The following is a 13,967-nucleotide window of genomic DNA, read 5'->3' on the forward strand; positions in this document are numbered from 1 at the left end:
CAACATCCAAAAGCACTGCAGAAGCACTGGGAGGCTGACTGGAATAAAGGGCAAACTCAACTCTAACTGTTAACAAAGGTATTAGTCTGAAACAACATCTCGGAATCCCACAGGCTCTGGCAAAGACCAGCCCCCCACCGACCACAGAGGCTGCTTCTCCTCCTTTCCTTGTCCTGTGAGGGAAGCTCCGCCCACAGAGCCCCTGGTCTCTCGGCTGCCCCGTGCTTTTCCTGGGCTATTTAGTAACTATCTGTCTAGTTCAGGTGGTATGTGGGAGGCCCAGTGCTTCCCCTGGGGAACAAGAGGAGTCGACACTTTCGTTCCTACCACCCAAAACCTAAGTGAACACAGTCTCTCCCTGCGGAGGTCTCCTGCGGTTGCCTAACTAGCCTGTGACTGGTGCAAACATCCCCGGATCCTCAGATTCACGATCGAAGCCCCAAGGCAATGCATACACTCGCCAACCCTTTCCCAGTAACAGTTTATCTAGTGTTTTGGCCACTTTCAGCCAGCTCTTCACTTCCAAGTCTCAACTGTTCAGAACACAAGCAGGAAAGGAGGGTGTTATTCCCAGGGGCAAAAGACCACAGCAATTAACAGTCTTTTTATTATTCTCACATTGTGGAGTAACAAAGTGAGACTCAGAGGGGTTAAGCAAGGGAAGGTCAGGACACTCGAAAGGGCCGGAGCCAGGGTTCACGGCCCCATGGGCTGAGCACCTCCAGGACCCACATGGCGGTTTCTGCCATGTGGACGGGCTCTGTGGCCAGCACTGCGCTCTGGTGGCTGCTGGCCTGGATCCTCTGAGCTGTCTGCGAGTCCCCCCTCCATTACTGTGGTGGTCCCAGGACTAAGGTTTCATCAGTCTTCTGCAGAGGCCAGGGCGTCAGGACCGTGTTTGTGGCTGGTGGGGGTTCAAAGGCAGAGCAGATAGCAAATTCACCCTCTGCGCCTGCCGCTCTTATCAGGTGCCACAGGGAATCTCTCAAAAGAAAGAAAAAGGAGATACAGCCACTGCCCTTGGAAAGCGCTAGCGTGTATCTTTGGAAAATGCTGGCAGCATTTGCAAAGCGGCACGCAGGGGTGTGGGTGAAGCCAGCTCATTATGGGAGGACCAGCTACTCAGGCCCCACGCCAGTTTCAAAGCGAGCAGCGAGTGCTCTCCACCTGGCTCTGCGTGCCCTGGAGTCACTCTCGGGCAACTCTACGGCCACCCACACGGCCCCTGCCGACCCTTGCCGGGAGAGGGCGGCAGACAGGCCTGCAGGTGCTGCCGGCTTCCTCTTCATGCAAAACTGCCTTCTGTGCCGATCTGTGAGGCGTCTGCTGTGCACCCACTGTGGCAACAGGAGGTGTGGGGCTGCAGGAAGGGAAGCCACGGCCTGGGCCTCCCACACCAACAACCTAATGAGGAAGGAAAACACCGTTCTTCTGAAGCCCCGAGGATGTGGCCTTGAGGCGAGGCAGACGTCTGTCTATGAAGGAATGCAGCAGGAAGGCGACCCGCAGGTGTGGGCACGCACGCAGGCCGTCTGGGTGCACAGAGGACGAGCCGAGGGGAATGCTAGGCGGCGGCTGGGAGCCACCACCCTAAGCTCCATCGTAGGCAGCGCAGCACGTGCCCAGGAGCCCTGGGCTGGGTAAAGCCGCTGTGCCCACCCCACCGCCTCCTTCCCCGGGCTGGCCTTCTGGAATAACCCTCTATTTCAGACTGGCAGTCCTCCCACTATTTTGTCAATGGCATCTGTAAGCAAATTTAGGGGAAACTGTATTTTTTTTATGGAAGTGTATTTTATATAGTCAAATTTATTGTTTACTTACCATAAAGCCTTATCCCACTGTTACTGTAACTGCCTGTTTCTCTCTGTGACAGACTGTAAGACTGTCCCCCAGCATTCTCCGGCCTCCCTGAAAGAGGGACCTCCACTTGGCTCCCTGCCCCGTGGGAAAAGGGACTGCCCCTCCCCAGGGACACCCGTCCTGGCCAGTGGATCATGAATGGGGTGACACGAGCCAGGCGTGAGCAGCCGTTTTAACACCCACTGCTTGGTTTCACCGCCTCCCTTGCTCTTCTCTCTACGGTGAAAATGGCATGTGCCAGAATACGGCTGCTTCTGCCCGGGGCCCAGAAGGCAGAGGACATGGGCCGATCTGACGCTGACCCACAGCTAAGGAGCAGCACACATAAGAACTTAATGCGTGCCTTTGGGACCCACTCGTGTTTGTGGATCATTTGTTACCGCAGTGTAACTTAGCTAAAGCTGATAAAACAGCGGACTTCCCAGCAGACCATGAAGTACTTCACACCTGGAGAAGGTCTCAGTCACTGCCTCGCCCCTGGCACGACAGGACAGCAGCCCGGGCCCTGGGGGGGACAGGGTGGGTGTTCAGGAGGTACCACTGAGCTGCACGGGCAAAATGAGAGGTGGCTCTAACCCCTGCTCCGGCTGCCCGGAGCTGCCAACCCGGCAGCATGGAGCATGCGGGCGCTGGCGCTCAGCACTCGAGGCCGGGGCCACTCACTCCGAGCCTCGCGTTCAGCGCTCTGCCGCTCAGGGCCCTGCTCACTCCAGTCTGGCCCTGGGGGCAGGACCTAGTCCATCCACTTCCTCAATGCCCACAGCACCTGGGGGGCTGCACCGAGGGCCCCTGAGGACAGTCACTGCCGTAACTCGGCGTCCTCAGCTGGTCCCCGTGCCCCCTCTTCTGCACAGCTGGTATCACAGCTGGGTCTCCTCGCCGACCCATGAAGATGCCACCAGAGAAGTAAGATTGATCCGCACCAGTGAAAGCCCATGTTTCAAGGGCACAGATCTGCTTCTTGTCTTCTAGGACAATGTGTGGCATTTAAATGAGGCTCAAATGGCTGCCCCTCCATTTGTATCAAGCTAAAAACATGCTATGTAGAGGTGCATATGTATGTAGTAAAAGCTACTTTAAAGGGGGGAGTGGTGACACGTACCTTTAAGACAGGGATTCCCCACAGAAAGGAGGTGGGAGGGTAGCCTTGGCCCACAGGACCACCGTGACATGGGGAATGGGGTGTGTCACGAGTGGGGTGTTGGAGTCCAAGGCTTTGTTTTGTTACGAGGCTCGGCAACTGATATAAATAATACATACATGTGGCCCTGGACAGGTGGCTCAGTTGTTTGGAGCATCATCCCATACACCAAAAGGTTGTGGGTTCAATTCCCCGGTCAGGGTGCATGTGGGAGGCAACCGATCAATGTTTCTCTCTCTTCCTTCCTCCCTCCCTCCCTCCCCCAAATCAATAAACAGATCCTCGGGTGAGGATAAAAAGAATAATGCATATATGTGTATGTACGAAATACTTTATGATAGAACATAAAAATGGTTTATAGGCTTCTCTCAAAGTGAGGTCCAAGCTGCACCCACACCTCGGGGACACTGGTTAGGAGGAATGAGCGGGCGACCGTGTGGGCCCCTGGGGGCAGGGCCGAGGGCGCACAGCTCCACCCCGACCATCGCTAGGCAGGGGCGCTGTGAGCTCCGGGCACTCAGACATCGTTTGTATGTTCTCTCCCCACAGCACGCCCCTCAGCCCCGCCTGTGACTCACCCACCCACCGTCTTGCCCCATCCTCTCTCCCCCAGGGTCTTGCTGGGAAAGGACAGGTAAGAAGCCAAGAGGTGCTCACTGCCCCAGCTTTGCCCCGAGGGGCCAGAGGACTCTCAAAGCACAGGGCGTCTTGCTGGACAAGGCTGCGCAGCATGGCGGGACCTTCACCTTCACACCATGTGGGCGCCTTGCACCACGCAGCACCCTGTCCCCACCCACAGGGGACAGAGGCCTAGGACAGCCCTGGCCACCTACTCAAGAATCTTACCCGCTTACACGAGGCTGGGCTTGGCCTCATGTGCCCTGGCTGTGCCCACGCAGATCCTGACCACTCGGGGCAGGCAGGCCGCCCCTCAAGTCCAGGGCTGCCCAGGAAACAGGAGCCAAGAGGAGACGAGGTGCCCACATGACCCTTCCAAGGCTGTGGTTCTGTTCCTGCTGTGAACGGGCACCTGACCCGGCGGGGGGGGGGGGGGGGCTGTCCCCCACAGGAGGACGTGTGCAGCCTCCCTCAGGAAGAGGTGGCAGGGAGCAGACAGCAAGAAAGTGAAAGGATTCCCCCAGCCAGCGGTCTCCGACATTTTTGGCACTGGGACCGGTTTCGTGGAAGGCAATTTTTCCAGGGACAGGGGTGGGTGGGGAGGATGGTTTCAGAATGACTCAGGTGTGTTACATTGAAACTCACCTCCTGCTGTGCAGCCCCATTCCCACCGGCCACCGACAGGTCTAAGGCCTGGAGGTGGGGACCCCTGCCCTAGAGGGACGTGGGGATGAAGAAGTAAGTGATCGCTCCAACACTACGGGGCCGTCACTGAACCCTTCCCCGCTTGGGCACCCAACGACAGGGTTCGGAGTCCCCCCGCAGTGGGCAGGAGTGAAAAATGGCAAACGACAGATGGTGCTTCCTCCACAGGGGTGCTCCACAGCACTCGTCCACCACCCCGCCTGCCCCACAGGCCCCGCAGGCCCCACAGGCCCAAGGACCGAGGATGGAGCAGCCAGGGGCACCCTTCGCAGACCCACGTCAGGGCAGGGTCTGCAGAGCTCTAGGCAAAGACCACAGGCTGCCCCTGGCACTCCCAGTCCGCAGCCTGGAGGTGGAAAAGCAAAAAAGAGGCGACGAAATGACATTCTTGGGAACTAATGAGGGGCACCCCTAAGTCCTCACAGTAGGGGAAAACAAGCCTTGGAGGATGTGAAGAAAGAGGAGGAAACAGTACAAACATATTTCTTGTGGATTTGGAGTGGAGAGCCAGCCAACTTTGTGAAGTAGCGGGAGCTGGAGGCACACCCAGGGGCGCCCGCGTCCGAAGGGGAGGAGGCACAGGGAGATGCCCCAGAGTCCCACTGGGAGGTCCCTGCTGCCTGTTGGGGGCGCCCTTTGGCCACAGACACAAGTGGGTCTGGCCTCCACTCTCCCTCCAGAAGCAAAAGCTGTGCACTTTGGATTAAGAGTTGAATTACGTGTTTCACGAGAGATGCTCTGAAGTCCAGACCCCCAGGACTTCAGGGTGGGGATCTAGAAACAGGGCCTTTGTAATGAAGTTTCCATGAGCTCATTAGGGCAGGCCCCAATCCCATGAGGTGTGCTTTGAGAGGGGAAAACCTGGACAAGGAGACAGACGCATGACATGGTGAAGAGACACGGGCAGAATTTTCTGACCACGCCTGAGGCTACCAGAAGCTACCAGGGGCATGCGACAGGTTCTCCCTCACGGCCTGGGGAGGAGCCAGCCCCGCTCACACCCTGACTTCAGACTTCAGCCTGGGGACGAGGGGACTGCAGTTCTGCTGTTTGCAGCCCCCAGCCTGCGGCGCGTTGCTGGCGTGGTGCGAAGGCACTGCTAGTACAACTCCCACCCAGACTGTTAGAAGGAGCGGCTCTAAGGAATGGAAATGCCTTGCCTCGCTCCGGTTTATGGAGTGCAGGTCCTTGTGCCGAGGTGGCTGGCTCTCCTGCAAGGACAGTAAATACGACCAGCAGCCTCCGAGCAGATGGATGTAATGAGCTTGGCCAGCTTTGATCAGCTGTGACTCACACCCAGAAAGGAGGAAACAGGAGAAATTCAAGCCTTCATGTTGATTTTATGATAAAAAGCTACATAAATAATTAGCCATAACTATTTAAAAGAGGAGAGCGGAGAGAGGTGGAAATTAGTTAAGGACTTTAAAGTGTGGCACTTGGACCCGTTTCGCACAAACACAAACGTAAACACGAACCCAGAAGCTCCTAGAGCCCGAGACCTGCTGCACGAGAAATGCCTCTCCCAGTCACTGCAGAGGCCAAGCAGCCGGACGGAGCCAGGCATTTCACGACGGGAAGAAATATTCAAAATGTTGACCTGCTTCAAAATAAATGTGCCAGCAGATTTCTCAGCCAATCTTTCCTTCCGCTTTGCATAACACCAACGTGTCGGAATGAGTGAACGTTCGCCTGCAAATGGCCAGTAAATCTTCCCCTCCTGTGATTTGTAAAGCAAAACTAATAACCTCTGTCTGGTCCCCTGCTCACGCAGGCCTCCACGGAGAGCAGCTCTCCACCACTCCACGCTCTTCACTTCGCCTTGCGTGCTGTGGGCATTATTTTTAACACTTTATTTAAATTGCTTTCTCCACTGTTTCTCATCAACCTATCACCTATTTTTAAACCAGACTGTTGACAGTTCACAGTTGACAATTGTGTTCGCAGTTGATGAATTCTGATTTGTTTTTATTCCCCTAAAATCATGTCAGAGAAGGCGGGGTGGACAATCTCACAGCTCTGCTGCCTTTAATAACCGGGCGTGAAGTGAGCGGCTGCCGACGGCACGCGTCCCCGGTGGATGGAGGAACGGCTGTCCGTCCCTGCTGGGCTGAGTGTCCTGGTGCTCACCTGCGAGGAGCCATGCAGAGAGAGGCCCTGCTCTCATCCAGAGCTTTCCCTGGACAGGTGTGTATGCATATGCACGTGTGTTCCTTCTCCAGTTAGTGGGCGCCCACTGTGGGCCAGGCCGTGTTCTATGGCTATGAACCAACAGCAGGACCAAAGCCCTGTCCTCGGGAAGGTTATGTGGCAGCTGCTGATGCGCTGCTGCAGACAGACACGAAGGAGAGTAAGACACAGAGGGTGGGGTGGCAACGGTGTATCATATGGGCAATCAGGACATCTTCTAGGAAGATGACAGCTGACAGAGATGTGAGAGAACAGAATAAGTGAGCCAGGCAGCCATCTGGGGAAGGCGCACCTGACTGCACCTGAGAAACAGCGAGGAAGCAGTGTGGCTGGACAGGAGGGAGCAGAGCGGAAGAGGTACCTGTCTCCCCCGAACTACTGACAGCCGGCGAGCCCAGGGAGTGGGCGCAGCCCGCAGCCCAGGGCTTGAGCTTTACTCCTCTCTCTCTCTCTTTCTCTCTCTCTCTCTCTCTCACACACATACACACACACACACACACACACACAGAGTTAAGAGTTCTAAAGGAGGCAGGACCCTAAACTTTGAAACCAAGTTGCTAAAAGTGTAAAAAAAGGAAGAGCTCTTCTTTATGGAAGAATGTCAGCTGCATTCATGTAGAAGGAATTCAAGAATCAGAAAATCATCCTTTAGCAGTGCCCTGTGCAATAACTGAGCCCTGACTGCTGATGTTTACTGAAAATAGGGAGTGGAAGTCACTGGGGAACAGGACACGAACACATTCTGACAGTGTCACCCCACGGAACACCTAGTTACTAAAACAGGAAAATGTACATGTGCAAAAAACACACACTTGGCAGTGAGCCCTTAACAAAAGGACTAAGGGGACGACTTAGCGCCTCTGTAGTGGCACCGCGGGCGCACACCTTCCGATGCACTCCCTACACAGGAGGCACGCGCCAGCACTAGGAGACGCTGGTACCAGACGTGCTTCACCCGAACCTGTTACTCACTGGGAAAAATATTCAACATTAAGGACTTTTTATAAGGAAACTGCCTGAACACCCAAAAAATAAAAACAGTACACGTCATTGTTCTAGAAGAAAATACATAAATGAAACATATGTAGTAAGTGAGACTTGACTAAAGCTTGAAAAATAATACTTACACAAAGCTATAAAAGACATTCTGGGGGAAATCTGTTGCAATTTTTAACATGGCCTGGGTAGTAAGTGATACTGAGTTGTTGTTCTGGCAGGTGAAATAACCACCACCAAGACAGTGTTACAGGAGGATGCTTGTTTCCTTTCTTGGAAGGCAGGTGTCCCAGCGTCTGCACATTACTTCTAAATGATTCAGGGGGAGAAGTGTGCATGTGCACTCAGAGGGTGGGCGAGAGCGAGCGAGGGCAAACACTGCAAAAGGTTAAGAACTGCCAAATCTCGGTGGTGGGTAAACAAGTATGTATCACCGTATTCTTTAAATTCCCATCACCATTACACCAATACCTAGGGAAAAGTAAATGTGACTTGCTTTGCCTGGTGGTGCTAGGAGAGCCCTTCCCAGAAGCCAGGACTCTCGGCTCCCCGGGACCGCCCCTCTAGTGCTCAGCCCCCCGCCCCTCCCCGCAGTGGCCTGTGCTCTGGGGCCTCCCCGCTCCCCCCCCATCTTCTTCAGGCCTTTGCTCCAATGTCGCCTGCTCACTGAAGACTTCTCTCTTCTTACCCCTTTTAAAATCACAACCGCATACCTGATCCCTTACACAGTTTTACTGGGCCTTTTTAAATACAAAACCCACCATCTAAGGCACCGCATACATTTCTTGCCTATCTGCAGTTTTCTAATTGTCTAGCACGGGAGTTCCAGGAGAGCAGGGGTCTTTGTTTTGTTCACGGCCAAGTCCGGAGCACCAGGCCCTCAGTGGTGCTCAGTAAAAACGTCGAGTGAAGGGATGAGTCACAAAAGCACTGGCCTGCCTGCAGAGTGAGCCACCCCCACCCCAGCGTCTAAGTACGAATAAGAGCTAAGACCCTGGACAGGACCCCCAAAAAGGCAAAACCCACAAGGTGATGAGGGAGGTCAAGCTTCCCCCCAGCACTGGAGGAAAGGGGCTCCCAACAGAAGGAAAACTGGTGTACATAACAATGAGGAGGTCTGCCTCTCTGAGGGTGCCTGAGAGTGGGAAGGGGATATTCGGACCTTTCCTCTCCTTGCCTGGCTGGCTTCTCCTCCAGGCAGGCCTCCCAGGTTTCCCACCTCTGTGCCCAGCATCACTCTCTCTCACCACACTCACCCTGCTGCACCCGCTGCACGTTTACATACCTGCCTGCTGAAGAAAATAGACATCTTTGTCTAGGCCCTAGTGAAGGGCCCACAATGCTGCCTCCTGAGAGCTGCGTTTTGGGATACTGATTTTAGGTTGTTTATTAAGAAACAAGGGACGAATCTTTGATCCTTCCCTCTTTCCCGCCCAAAAGACTCAGACAGAGAACCCTGCTTCCGGAGACCTTGGGATGCAGCCTTAGACTGATGTGAACTAGGCATGGCCGACGAGACCCAGACACCCCTGTATTCCCCCATTTCTGCGTGGCCCAGCACGCTCCTCCCCGCCAGGTGTGTGCTGCTCTTCCTCAGCTCCCTGGGAGCCGCCCACACTCACTGCTGAAATCTGATGCTTCTGGACTCTAGTCTCAGCCAAGGCCCCCCTTGCTCCTTTGTCCAAAAATGGCTAAGATACCCAGTGTTGCTTCACTGTTTTGGATTTTTCATGAATTTATCAGGTGTATGTGAATTCCCCTTTGCATGTGTATTACAGTCTAACTTTCTCCTGTTAATCTGTCTCCGTGAAGTTGGTCATTAGCCTAGTCAGGATGCAGACAGTGGGAGGAAAAGTGTAAACATGTTTTTAGCCCCCACACTAGCCTGCAGCAGGCAGTTAAACAGGCCTGTTTGCTTACAGGACACATGTTGTCCGAGTCACACAGCACGATGGGAGAACTGGGGTCGGCAGGCTCCTTACGCGGATGAAGGAGCCGAGACCTCCCTGAAAAGCAAGCAGCAGCCTCAAGGCCGTGAGGCCAGAGAACCACAGGTTTCATTCTGAATGCACGTCATTCAACTTCTCCCCCATCCACCGCTGTGCGTGGTGACTCGCAGACCCCCAAACAGTGAGGGCCTGGCCGAACCTCTCCCAGCGTCTCAGGACTGCTGACTGAGGCCGAGGGGAGGAAGGGCAATGAGTCCAGAGCTGGGAGACAAAGAAAGGAAGGGAGGCCCCTGAGCTGCAGCCGGGAACAAGGCTGGCCGGCCACTTCTCAAATGGGGGCAAACGGAACGAGCCCTCACACGTCCACTGCACTAGTGATGATGACGTCATTCAAAAGCACCTACACTGTTGCAGTTAGCTAAGATCGCTCACGCGAGTCAAGTGGATTAGCCAACAGACCTGGCTGAGGTGACTGGGCAGCTTCCCTCCGTGCTCCGGGTGGCACCCAGGCTTTGTGCTCCGGAGATGTAGGGGCCTCCAGCCACTGCTGGAGAAGAGACTAACCACCAAGAACCACGATGAGCTCCCCTGAGCAAAGCATTTTTAGGAGCTGCCAGTCCAGACTGGCCCCGCCAGGGTCTCCAGGAAGAGCAGCAGGCGTCCGAGCTTGACTCCCACCTAAGGGTGAGCTTCCTGAGAGCATGAACTGGACACTGTCCAGGCTCACACCGCCGCCCCCCCCCCCTCCAGACACAAGCCCCACACTCCCAAAGCAGGTAGAAGCTGCATGTGAAATAATTAATCGTCATCCCAGCAATGCCACCCCCATTGTACAGATGAGGAGAACGAGGGGAAGGAAGGCAGGAGCAAGAGAATGACAGAAGTGGGGGCGGAGGGGGGGTGCCGAAAGCAGCAGAGCAGGCAGGGCAGAGGAGAGAAGGGGAGGAAAGCGGAAGAACTACAGAGGAGAGAGCAAGCACGTGCTGCACGTGTAGGAAGCGGCGGAAACCCTCCAGGAGGTGCGAGCAGCAGGCGGGGGAGGGGTGCGGAGAGCAGGGGCCTCCTCAGGAGGCCCTCGCCCCAGCCTGGCTGCGTGGGCTCGGGCAGCTCAAGGAGAAAGGAAGGGAATGTTCCGAGGTGCTGGCGCCTGCTGAAAATAAAAATGTCTAGAGGCCTGTCTCTACAGCTGTCCCTGCTCCCTCGGAGGGCCCCGCCCATGAGAAGCCACCTCCCCCACTGCTCGTCCTCCCCAAGGGCTGGGGCAGGTTCTCCCCAGGTTCTCGGGCAGACAGGATGCTGGGGAGGTGGCAGGCGAGCAGAGGTGGCACCTAATTTCTCTCCTGACTCTCGCCGCTCCAGCTGTGGTGCTGGAAGGAGAGGGGCTTTCTGCCCAGACTCTGTCTGCCTCTCTCTCTCTGCAAACCTGGGAGGCATCTGCCACTCGGGCTCCACTGCTCACTAGAGGTGAGAGTCTGAGCAATCTGCACAGCCTGCCTGCACCTCCTTTCCTTATCGCTAAATAAAGGTAATCCCATCCTGCAGCAGCCGTCTCAATGGGAAAAGAAGAGACCCCTGGTGCCCTGCGGCAGCGCCTGGCACAAGGCAGATGGTGCAGCTCAGTTCCTCCCTCAGCCCTCCCAACCCTGCCTCATTCTCCCCTCCTCCCCTTCCTCCCAGGCTCTGCACACCTGAGTGAGCTCTGTGAAATGCAAATGTGTGTGGTGCTCCCATTCCTTGTTCGCTTCACCTCCACATAACACCCTGGAGCCCAGCAGGAAAGGTCCCTGGTGATCTAGGCCCCACTTGCCCTTCCACCCTCACTCCTTTGCTTCTCTCCCAAACACACGCCCACTCTCCTCCAGAGTACAGACCCCCAGCAGTGACACAACCTCCACCCTGGCCTTGTCCTTCTTGGCACCTTGTTTTGTCTGCAGCCCCCCAGGGAGACTGTGGCGGGTGTCCCAAGGGCCCCCAGCCCATGCCCACCTGGACCCCAGCACTTGCTTCTACTGCAGTGACTGCTTTCTTGCCAGTCTCTCTCATGAGCTCCACAGACACAATGCTTTAATTCCCTCGTTTAGTCCCGGTGCCGGGCGAAGCATCTAAAGGAGCAGAGACTAGGTAGACATGGCCGGACAACCAGAAGCTGGGGCAGCGAGCTGAAGGACACAGGGCCGCCTCCCCCGCCCGCCCCCCTCCACCGTGCAGCCATCTCATACCATGCGGCCGCAGGCCTCCACACCCTTGGGCCCAGAGGATGGCACCTAAGTGCGCTCTCTCCTGCAGGCCACCCAGTGGGGCTCTCCCTGCTTTGGGGAAGTCAGACCAAAGACCCCCAGATGCAGCCCCTTTCCTCACTGCCCAGACTAAAGCTCAAGTCCTCGGCTCTGCGCCCGTCGCCTCAGGCCCTGACTGCGCCTCCCCAGCAGCATGGCCCCAGTCCTTCCACCACTGTTCTCCCCCCACCCCACCTGCCCCTGCTTGGATCGGATGCCCTCTCGCCTGGGAGCCTTTCTGTTCTCCTCCCCTAACCCTCCCACACAGGCCATGTGCTCCGGGAGGGCACTCGGCAACACCTGCTGCTCCTGGCGACCACCATGGCCCCAGACACACCCCCTGCCTGTGCTGCTGGACCTCCCCCACCCCATGCCCTGGCATCCGGCTTCCTCTTGTTCCCGTGTGCTCCTTCATTCACAGCGGAGCCGCCACACTTCAGGGCTTTTCTGTGCTACATCTGCGGCAAGACTTACCAATATATATAGTTAATTAAATATGCATAATTGTTTGCTACAATTAGCCATCATGGCACCAGGCGCTGAGTGGAAAGCCTTAGCTATACTTTCTCCTTGAACTTTCATCGCAGCCTCTGCACCCCAAGACCTGCTGTGACAGCCACCTTACACAGGAAGAAGCTCAGACCGAGACACCTCGTTTGCCCAGGAACAGCTCTGAGATGCAGAGCCAAGGTTCAAACCCAGGCTCTCCAACCCTGAAGCCTGTGTTCCTAAGAGGTCAATTACATATATGGTCCCATGTCACGGTGTCTACCAAGGTCAGGGAGTGGTCCTCCCAGTCAGCCCACGGCACCTGCAGGAACTGCTCTCACACAGAGACAGCCAAGTTGCACTTCCTGGGGTGGGGGGGAGGGGCAGATTCCCTGGGAAGTGTCCCAAGGCGACACGGATCTGGTCAGGTGGAGAGGTGGTGTCTCTCCCAGTGTCCAGCAGGGCTCCATGAGGGCAGGGGGTCTTGGTCTTTTCACTCCCTGATGCATCTCAGGCACCTAGAACAGTGCCTAGCACACAGTAGGTCCTCATATCTGTTCAGTGAAAGAGTATGTGAACGAGATAGAAAACAAGCCCCCAGAAGTACTGCCAGACCTATCACCAAAGAAAGAGTGAGTTTCTCAGAGAAATGGAAGAAAACCCCAGACAAAGGGGCTGCAGCAGAGAGAGCACGTCGCAGCCACCGAAGGCGGGGGTGGGAGGACCTGCTGCTGAGGAACAGAGGCCAGAGCCCACGGAGTCTGTGTCGGGTCCGTCACCTCCACAAAGCAGCTTAGCACAGGCCTCTTCTGTGGCTTCAAACTAATTTTCTCCCGGCTCTGAACTCCTAAGAACGCAGACTTCCCAGGCACCTCGTCACTGGGAAGAGGTGCTCAGAGGATGGCGAAGCGACACCTCTGTTCCGATCCCCACAGCCGGGGCCTTCCGCCTCCATCCCAGCGCTTCTGGGGGACCTGCCTCGTGTTGTCGGCACCCCTTTGCCATCCCTGCCAGGCTGCAGAGAGAGGCCCCCGGTTCTCGTTTGCTGAAGCAGTGACCTGCCTGAGGGCCTTGGCCCAGGGCCCCTCTCCTCCCGAAAATACAGAGACTCCCCACACAGGGCGGGAGAAGCGCAGATGGGAGACGAGCAGCCGGTTTCCAGGGGGACAGAATCCATGCTGGGCCCCAGCAGCCCCTGACATTCCGAAAATCAAAAAACAGATGCCAGCTAAGCATCTCCACCAACTCTTCTCCAAAGCTAACACCTCACAAGGTTAAAAAAAAAAAAAGCCGTCACCATCTCGCTGCGGCCAGACACGAGGCAACCATCGCCAGCTGCTGCGCCCCACCTGGCGTCTGCTCTGCAGCCCAGCTCCTCCCTCTCCATCCCTCTCTGCAGAGAACCAACCTTTCCGAACACAGCCCACAGATGTTCACTAGCGCCAACAAAAACGAACCGAGAGATAAAGGTGACCAAAAATGCCAAAGCAGACTTTTGACCAAATGCAACAAGATTAAGGTCATATTTTAAAAGTGAAACAGTAACTTTGACTTTGAATTCCTGCCTGGTTTTACTGCTGAGAGATGAGAGAGCCTGGAGTGTGCAGTGAAAAAGCCACATAACTCAGAGGGGATCTCCCTGGCTTGGCCTCACCTCCATGAAAGATACATTTAAGCAGTAAAATCCCCTTCCGAGAGTCCCTGCTCTGATGGGGCTGAGCTGTGAAAGTGGGAGGGCTGGGCAGA

At 55.8% G+C, this 13,967-nt stretch overlaps 1 protein-coding gene across 3 annotated transcripts in view; it reads right to left on the bottom strand.

Annotated features, from left to right (window-relative positions):
* SPOCK1 (SPARC (osteonectin), cwcv and kazal like domains proteoglycan 1) overlaps positions 1 to 13,967 on the bottom strand; it is a 459,872-nt gene that overhangs the window by 76,844 nt on the left and 369,061 nt on the right. The window lies entirely within an intron of this gene.

The sequence above is a fragment of the Phyllostomus discolor genome, chromosome 13 (genome assembly GCF_004126475.2).
Source record: "Phyllostomus discolor isolate MPI-MPIP mPhyDis1 chromosome 13, mPhyDis1.pri.v3, whole genome shotgun sequence".
Lineage (NCBI taxonomy): Eukaryota > Metazoa > Chordata > Mammalia > Chiroptera > Phyllostomidae > Phyllostomus > Phyllostomus discolor.